Raw genomic sequence first — 9,981 nt, forward strand, 5'->3', positions numbered from 1 at the left:
GTTTTAGTCCTTGATGACAAAGACTTGGTCAGCCTGCAGCTTGCCCATCACTGTCACAATCCCCATTTCTGTTTTCAGTGTGTCACCATTCCTCAGTCCTTCCATTGTGCCTAATATACCACCAAATGTCCTGTATGTATCTTGGATCTTCCTCAGATGCATATTTCATATAAACTGACTGATATCACTTGGAATCTTTTTCAACAGTCACCCATCCCTGCACAATAATCTGTTTGTCCATGCTGTGGCTTACAGCAATTGTTTCTCACAGTAATTTCATATCTAGATCTATATTAGACATCAAAATAATTGTGGATGTTTATTACACATGACAGTGTTATGAAAACTGTATGTTTTTTCAACATTCTGGGTATCATGTTAACCATGTCAGCATTTGTTACTTATAATGTTTGACAAGAAAATAATTCATGGAGCCTTTTAGGCCCTGTTCCACTGAGAAACTGTATTCTAGAATCAATCTCACTTCATCATCCACCTTTAAAATTTTTGAAAATGACACACATGCATTTTGCCACACTTTTTGAAAATTGGACAATGTTTCCACAGAAGAGAATGGCATTAAATTGCCCCTTTCCAGAATATTTGGTGATTACCTTTAGGTTGTTAAATAACACACATCAAGATGGCAAATGAACTCAAAGTTAGATGATTTCCTATCATCTGAATCGGGTGGAGAGCAGAACTTTCACATCAACTCCAATAACATATGAGAGTTATTAGTAAACCCCATCCATCCACTCAAGCAAGACAGAAAAAGGCAGAGAAATGTTCTGGAAAACAATGCAATACTGAAAGGTTAGAATTCAGTGCTGGAGAAAAAGTACGAATGAAAGTGAAGCAGATGCTATGAATGTTCTTACAGTGAGAAGTCATGAACCAAATGTTAATTTGTCACACAAATATAACTTAACCAGTTGCTTCCATGGGAGTTGAGATTTGATAGTGAAACTTCCAGAAAGAGCCCAGGAAGATGGCTTTGCTGGATCTATTCAAGAAAATAATACTCTCAAATATTGGAATATTTGGCAAGCCAGAAGATATTAAAAGTATTCCTAAAATGAGGGATAACAGAAATACTTTCTACAATCTGTGTGTCCAGGTTGAGGCACATGGGTGTTTCTTGATGGCTCATGGAGGTGCATGAGCAGAGGTGTCCAAAAGCCATTCTGAAATCCTGCAGAGCTCTGCTGAGCTCCTCTCTACAGCTTCATAGCCACAGCTGAGCTGCCCAAGAATGGCGCCCGATTCTGTCTATTGTTGCTCAATTGCATTGCTGTGTGGCTGCCCTGAATTCCATGGTCTGATTCTCCTCTTCTTTGTTGCTGCCCCTCTGCTTTGGTGGCTGTGGAAGAACTACCAATATGTGCTGGCCTTTTACTTTGCCATCCAGGAGATCAATAAGGACTACCGCTTGCTCCCAAACAAGTCCTTGGGTTTCCAGTTGTGCAATGCCTTGGCCAGTAACAGCTTCACACTGTGGAATGCCCTGCACTGGCTGACAGGGGACCATAGCTTGACTCCCAACTACAGGTGCCAGATATGGAGTAAGTCAGTTGTTGTCCTTGCTGGAACAAGCTCAGTGTTTTCTGCTGAAATGGGGACCATTTTGGAGCTCTACAAAATCCCACAGGTGAGTGGGATATGAATTCCATTGAGTAAAGTTTTCATCTCCTCCCAGTTCACTCTGAAATGTCTCATGAAGTGATAATGTGGAAATATCTAGCTTCCATTTGGAACTCTCCTAGTACCATGACAGTTTCAAAGGACCCCACAGTTCCACTAAAATCTGATGACCCTCATGCACTCTGCCTAACTATGCCCTGCTCATATTCATCCAAGCCGATTTCAACTCAGCTTCATAGCTAATTTTACTGGTTTGATTCAAAGTGAATAGAGTGTTTGTGCCTGTGTGTGTGTGTATTCCTGTGTTTGTGCACAACTTTGAAAGCTGAAAAACAAAGATAAATATTGCAAGCAGAGGGTGCATCAAATACCTGGGTCCCTGCAACCGTGCAGGATATTCTGAAGAGGCTCTTGACTTCTGCCTTCATATTACCTCAGCATTGGATCTTGTATCCAAAACTCATGCCCCATCTGTTCTTACCCTGGACATGATGAACTCACACATTTTCTCTAATGACACAAATGCGGTTTCTTGTGTAAAACATGCCCTTCTCTCTGCCCTCAGCATGATCATGGCAATCAACTGGAGATTGTCCTTACCCAATAATATTATGTTCAGTTTGTGAGACAGACTTTTTCACATGTTTCTCATGACAGCTAATGCTGGTTTTCTTTCAGCTCACTTGTGGTCCTTTTGATTCCATGCTGAATGATAAGAAGCAGTTACCCTGACTCTATCAGGTGTCCACCAGCGACAGCTCCCTCGTCCATGCCATGGTCTCCTTTCTGCTGCATTTTGGCTGGACATGGGTGGGACTCTTGGTGTCTGATGACATGAAAGGAGAGCAGTTCTATCAGCACATCTGAGCAGAGATGGTCAAGAGAGGAGTCTGCTTGGCCTTTGCCTTCAAGCTCCGTGAGACAAGGACAAAGCATGAAACCACTGACAGCTCTTTCCTTTATTGGCTCAGCATTTCCTCTGCAAATGTGCATATACTGTACAGTAACATCAGGGGCCTCTTTACCATGGAACACCTAGGTGCACTCTCTCTAACTGTGGGGAAGGTGTGGCTCATGACAGCCAAGTGGGACATTGTTGTAGATGAGACACACCACATGTTGCACTCTTTCCATGGGGGCTTTTCCTTCTCACCCCACAAGGGCAAAATCCAAGAACCAAAACTTTTCTCAAGACAGTGAACCCCACCCACTACCCAGAAGTCTTCCACTTTGGTGAATTGTGGTTTTATTTTTTTCCACTGCCTATCTGCTGGGCAGTAGTGGACGCATAGGAGTCTGCCATCCCAATGTTTCCCTTGAAAATTTCCCAGGACACAATGGCATTCTGACCATTTCTGACTCCCACGATTTTGTGTACAATGCTGTGTATGCAGTGGCCCAGGCCCTGCATCGGGTGTCTCTGGAGAAAGAAGAAATTGTTTTCCCAGAAGACACAGCTCAAGCTCTGATTCTTCCCTGGCAGGTAAGCCTCCTCCACAACAGGACATGCTCTTAGCATCACATGGCAGTAGTATCTCACCAGAATATTTTCTTTTTTGACATTTGCATGATAAGTCATGAAAGAAATTGTAATCTTTCTCAGTGTGCTGTATTTCCTGGAATGATTCAGGGAAGCAATATTTATAACTGCTTTGTAAATCATCTGACCGCCACAGAGGTTTAATCCTCTATTACAATTATGGTAAAGTGTAACTGTTTTCCTTTGTGTGTCTGGTTCATTTCACAAACTTTCCTAATCTCCAGTTCAGTGCATTTTGTTTCATAGGTGAAGATTTTATTCTGTCTGGTGTCTGAGTAACATTCCACCATAATAATACACCACCTTTTGTTTATCCACTCATAGGTGTGGATGGACAAATAGATTGTGTCCATAATTCAACATGCATGTGACTGCTCAAGGCATGTTTCCATGACCAGGGTTTATCTCTTTTTTTTTTTTTTTTTGCTAGACTTGTAAAAAGAGTGAGGCAAACTTCACTGTGCGGATGTATTTCTGGTTATGTCTGTTTTATCCATGAAAATGCATATTCATATCCTTAAGTCTGAAATTAATGGGATCATCTTCTTCTTATGACTTTCACTATCCTGGTATATTTGGGATATCATATCTGGTTGAACACATATAACGATTTCTACTTTTTAATTCACGGAATTGTTGCTACACTCTGCTGAGTACTGTCACACAAGTTACTTAGCTGGAGGAAACTCCTGTGTAAGATTTTGTTTATTGCTTCTGTGTCTGAGGTATTACCAAAGGGTTCTTGGCTGAGGTTAAATCTTATACATTTCAAAGAGTTTTCTCTAATAACTGAATGGCTTCAGGTGTAATATTTAGTTTTTCCATAAATCTTGATATGATATCTAGATGTGGTCTGAAATAGAAGCCTAAATTCTAACATCTGCATGTAAAAATGCAATTTTCACAGCTTACTTTTTAATCCAGCTTGGTTTTCAAGAGACCATTCGTTAAATACGACATCTCTGAGCATTTATAAATGCACTGCATGTCTCAGGATATATTCATGGATTCCTGTGGATTGTAACCCTGCCTTATTACAGCCTCTTACCATGTTAGAGAATTGAATTAATATGATCCTCATGCATGTACAGGAAATTGTACTAATCAAATTAGTTGAGTCAATAACACGAATGGAATGTCTCACAAAAGGCATGATCACAGCTTTTCAACTATGCATCTGAGTAATTTGCTTTACTGTGTAATTTCCAAGCCTACTTGCAATTAGAGCTCACACACAATTTGGGACATGCTGCCTGCACATAGAAAGGAGTAAGTTAATTAATTACAAAGATGATCATTGATAAGATAATGGAACATTTATGAAGTTTAGCTCACATCAGTGGAGACATCATGACAGCAACTTCCCAGGCCTGAACCCATGGCAGAAGGATTGTTCAGACCTGAACAATAACGAACCTCCAGCAATTGACATTTCAGGGCAAAAAGTGAAGGAAAAGGAAGAACTTCCTAGGACATATGTACCTCCCATCTCTAATTTGATTACTTTCTGCTTTCTAACTATGCTTCTCATCCAGCTACATCCACTTCTGAAGACAGCACAGTTCACCAACAATGCTGGGGATCATGTGTCCCTCCACAAAGCAATACCTCATCAGGCACACTACGATATTCAGAACATTGTCAACTTTCCTGCAGCCCTCCAATTGATGGTTAACGTTGGAAGGTTTTCCTCTGGGAGTGGACATGACCAAGGCCTAGTCATCGGGGAAGACATGATAAAATGGCCTGTTGCATTCAAGGAGGTATGCTTCTGGGGAAAATTCTGGACATGCTCAGAAGGCTCTGGGTGGATGAGGATCATTTTGGATCTCACAACTTCAGAGGTGGAGCACTGATACATTACAAAGTCACAGGGAACTAAATTCTGTGAATCCAAGGAAATGCTTATTGCCAGCTTTCCTTACATTCATTCTAGCTGGGTCACTTAACAACCATTGAGAACAGGCAATCATTGGATTATAGGGCTTTATTGCCATCTGTCTTCTAAGCAGTTTACACAGAGACATAGTTTACACCATGCGTATAGTTATAAACAAGTCACTACTTTTACAGTGCTACCTAAGTCTCATGAATTTTCATTCCTTGTTAGGTGATAAGTTATAGTTGATTGAAAAGGACAAAGGCAAGCACGGGGGAGTGTTCCAAATAGTACTCTGTAACATGGGCAGTGTTCCAAGTGGCCACTCATGTACCTGCCATCAGGGGCAAGTCTCCAAGCAATCCCAAAGAACTAAGGCATTGCTCCCAAGGTTCAGAGCCCAGTGATCAGTTTTCACCACACACTCCTCCAAGTTTCTCATGGCTAAAACCTGACCTGTATGATATCAGTTAAAGTAGTTCAAAAGCTAGATAAAATTGCTAAAGTCATAAATCTGTAGATGAATGAAATGAATGTGATCAGATGTCCTGACACTATTTGGTAATGAGTTGAAAATCTTGAATGAACATCAAGAAACACTAAATTCTGGGTCTATGTGCTGTTAACAGGACCAAGAGTGCAGAAGTCATAGAGATGCAGGCCAGTCTTTTCATGGTGATGGGGGTTATAGTGGCATCTTCTCAAAGTGTGTAGTGATGTGTCAAATCCTGACCAACGTTTCTTTATGCTCCCTCAGACTCCAACATCTGTGTGTAGCCAGAGCTGTGTGCCAGGATTCAGGAAAACACCAGAGGAAGGATTGGCTGTGTGCTGCTACACTAGTGTTTCCTGTGCAGAGGGGAAAATTTCCAATCAGACAGGTATAAAACACATAACTTACCTATGAGAACTCCATTGTCTTAGGCATAGTTGCAGTGACATCACAGTGCACTGTTGTTCTCCAGGCACACATTCCCTCACTGTTGCAATAGACATGCTTTAGGGTTACTGATGGCACCCCATTGTATATGACGTACTACCTAACAGTGCTCAGCTGACACGTTGATTCTGTTAGGGAGCCTCCATTACTATCCACTGCTGCATGACACAGTTTGGACCAAGTCCTTCAAGTAAATCACACTGAGGTCTAAGCAAGAAACAGGAGGTATTTGCTTGTCAGGACTGTGTGTGGGTTATTAGAAGGCATGAAATCAATACTTTTTCATACACTACTGACAAACAGGGAGCTACTGCACATACACTGCTAGGGAACTGTTGTATTACTTCCTGGTTACATCATTGTCATTATGCACATGCGAAACACTCAGAACCTACACCCAACATTGTCCTTTGGAGGTAGAAAACACAAGAGAAAAACAAAACACAGTGAAAAATGAACGTGCAACATGCCAATACATGTGCATTTTGGTCATATTAAGATTTTGCACAAGTTCAAGACATCAGGAATTAGCTATCCAAAGCAAATGCACTGAGGAACATGAAGGTGCACTAAGACTCATGAAGAAAAACCTTTGTGCCCCAAAATATCATAGATAAATGTATCAATAGATAAATCTTCAGATTTTATCCAATGTGCAAATGCCAATCATTCCAACATTCACAAGATTTCATACAAGAAGACCACAATGTGATGTTACCCAAGTAACAACTCTCTCAACGTTTCGTTGATATTTCATTTTAACAAATATGCAGCCACCTACTTACCTGGCCCTGGTGGTGTCTTTCATGTTACAGAAGCCTCAGTGATCTGTTTCAAGACATAATATGATGTCATACACTCTGGGTGTTCCTCATACAGGATTTGAACCAAAGAGCTGAATAACCCATATCCCCGTGAGAGCATGAAAGAAAGCTTTAACAATTATAAAATGCAATAATGGTGATGAAAATATCACTAAGCACAATAATTTCATGTTAACAATACAGCTACGCTTTGTTTCAACAGTATCATCCCAGCCTCTGAATTGGCAAGGTATTAATCATGATTGAATTTAGAGTCCTGTTTAGAGTGTGGATATCATAGAAGTGAAGGATCATTTGATTCTCCATCTAAGCAAAAGGTTTAAACCCATGACCAAGGAATGGTTTGCTTCAGTGCATTTTTTTTAACTGCAGATGAGAATTCTCCAGGGATCAGAAACACAGGAATTTGCTCTAGTATGACATAATAGAACACCCTAGCAATCTGCCCACAAAGGGGCATTGTAGAGTGACCACTTTCACAACAGGGAAAGCTTCAGTATTAATGCAAGGGAATCATGAGTCTTTCTGCCCTACAGATGCAGAGCTGTGCATGAGTAGTGTCCAGAGCAGGAGTACACAAACACGGAGAGAATTCAGTGCCTCCACAAGCTGGTGACATTCCTGGATTTCCATGATTCTCAGGGTATGGCTCTGGCCTGATTGGCTCTGTCCCTATCTGCCCTCACCATTTTAGGGATCTTCGTGAAGCAGCAAGAAACACCCATGGTCAAGGCCAATAACCGCACCCTCACCTACATCCTGCTCATCTCACTCCTCCTCTGCTTCTACTTCTCCCTCCCCTTCATTGGCCGTCTGAACACAGCCACCTGCCTCCTAAGACAAATCACATTTGCCCTGGTGTTCACACTGGCTGTTTCTGCTGTGCTGGCCAAAACTATCACTGTGGTTCTGGCCTTCAAGGCCATGAAACCTGGATGGACCATGAGGTGATTGCTGGTGTCAGGAGCCCCAAACGCTGTTATTCCCATCTGCTTCCTTGTCCAACTGACTCTCTGTGCCATCTGGCTGGCAACATCTCCTCCCTTTGTGGACACAGATGCACACTCTGTGCTTGGACACATCATCCTCTTGTGCAATGAGGGCTCCATCACTGCCTTCTACTGTGTGCTGGGCTTCCTGGGGTCGTTGGCCCTGGGCACCTTCACTGTGGCTTTCCTTGCCAGGAAGCTGCCTGACATGTTCAATGAAGCCAAGTTCCTGACGTTCAGCATGCTGGTGTTCTGCAGTGTGTGGGTGACCTTCCTGCCTGTGTACCAGAGCACCAAAGGGAAGGTCCTGGTGGCCGTGGAGGTCTTCTCCATCTTGGCCTCTGGTGCTGGTCTGCTGGGCTGCATTTTTGTCCCAAAATGCTGTATCATTCTCATAAAGCCTGAAGGGAATTCTTTGAAAAGCTTTTAAAAAAAGCAGGTTTTAAGCATGTCTAAATATTTTTCAAAAGTTTTCACTATCATATTTGAAGAGATTGCAACCCAAAATTATACTTAGCTGCATTCATGTGTCTAATATATTACATCCTTCTTCATAGTTACTATTTGTGTGTAGTCAAGATAGCCTAGTAGAATACATGGGATCCATGTTTGTTCCTGGCTCAGACCTCTACTTCTGACCACTTCTGTCTGGAACATCCTGGTTCCAGCCACCCAACCTGGTTTGACTCCTACTGTTGGCTTTAGACACACCACTGACACAGGCATTGGAATGGAGAGAGACGATGCATAAAATGGGATGTGTCTCTGTTTTATTATTTCCCTTCTATGTGTCACTCCCCCAGAGTTAATGCACAGGCTGAGAAAGTCTTACCTGATTGAAAGTAATCATGGTGTCATCCAAACCTCAGATCAGCATGAAGATACAATAGCCATGTCCCTTTATTTTAGCTTGGCTCTTCTGGGAATGGCAATGTGAGAGTCTCAAAGTTCCTCTTTTCATGTATGCCATGTAGATAGTGTTAGTGTCTATATAATGCTAGGACATAGGGGTGTCTATATAATGCTAAGATACTCTGAAAGTGTGCTACATCTTCTAATATCTACTTTTACTTACTTACTTTTACTATGTTGAGTCTTGTGGAGTAGTGGGGTGCCTCTGCTTGAAGAGGGGTGATTTTCACAGTCTTGAGCCCACAAAGTTGTACAGTGACTAGGGGAACGGTTGGAGAAATTCTTCCATTAAAATGGGAAAACTACAAGCACATCACACACACACACACACAAACACACACACGCACACATACACACATACACACACAGTTTACACCAACCAGCATAAGTATATCTTTTACTCCCTCTCTCTCCACAAACTCTTTTTAAAAGATCTAGTTTTATTTGTCATAAAGATCTACAGAGTGAAGGAGACACAGAGAGAAGGATCTTATGTCTACTCGTGCACACCCCAAGGGGTTGTAATGACCACAGCTGAGTTGATGCAAAGTCAGGAGCTTCTTCTGGGTCTTCCACCAGGGTGCAGGGTTCCAAGGCTTTCTGCTGTTCTTTACTGCTTTCCCAGGACACAAGCAAGGAGCTGGATGCGAAAGTGAAGAAGCCAGGACATGAACTTCTGTCCATATGTGATGCTGGCTCTGCAGGCAGAGGCTAGCCTGCTACATCATGGTGCCACCCCCCTATTTTACCACTGTTTATTACCTATTTTACTATTTTATTGGGGATGACATTCCCACCACATGAGCTCTTGGGAGGGATAAGCTGTGTCCAGGCCAATGGGCAATGCTATGGGAAATGACAATAAAACTACATGTATGTCTCACAAATATTTGTGCACCTTCCCTCACCCCAGTTAAATTTCGTTTTGCCTTGAACCTACTGAAGTAGCTTCCTAGTCAAGGTGGGATTAGATGTGCAAATGTCAGCAGGCCAGCAGGTGTGGACTGCATGGCAGGCCCTGGGACCCTGCCTTTAGCAACCTTCCTGAATGTACCCAGATTATCCCCCGAGGGAAATCCCAGCAGCTTCCACACTGCCTCACTGGTCACCCCTCTATCCATCCCTTGGTTGTGCGAATTCAAGAAGCTTTGAAAGGTAGCAGGTGCAGGCCTTCTATTTTCCTTCCAGAATGTTAGCAATAATCCAGTGCCTCACCGCTGATTGGGGTGTTCCTTCCCACAAGAGATGGGGAG

At 42.4% G+C, this 9,981-nt stretch overlaps 1 pseudogene; it reads left to right on the forward strand.

The window, feature by feature from the left end:
• The first annotated feature begins 1,255 nt into the window (after positions 1-1,255).
• Positions 1,256-8,333, forward strand: LOC121162834 (annotated as a pseudogene).
• The last annotated feature ends 1,648 nt before the right edge of the window (positions 8,334-9,981 follow it).

The sequence above is a fragment of the Ochotona curzoniae genome, unplaced genomic scaffold (genome assembly GCF_017591425.1).
Source record: "Ochotona curzoniae isolate NIBS_2020 unplaced genomic scaffold, NIBS_Ocur_1.0 contig_545, whole genome shotgun sequence".
NCBI classification, from domain to species: Eukaryota; Metazoa; Chordata; class Mammalia; order Lagomorpha; family Ochotonidae; genus Ochotona; species Ochotona curzoniae.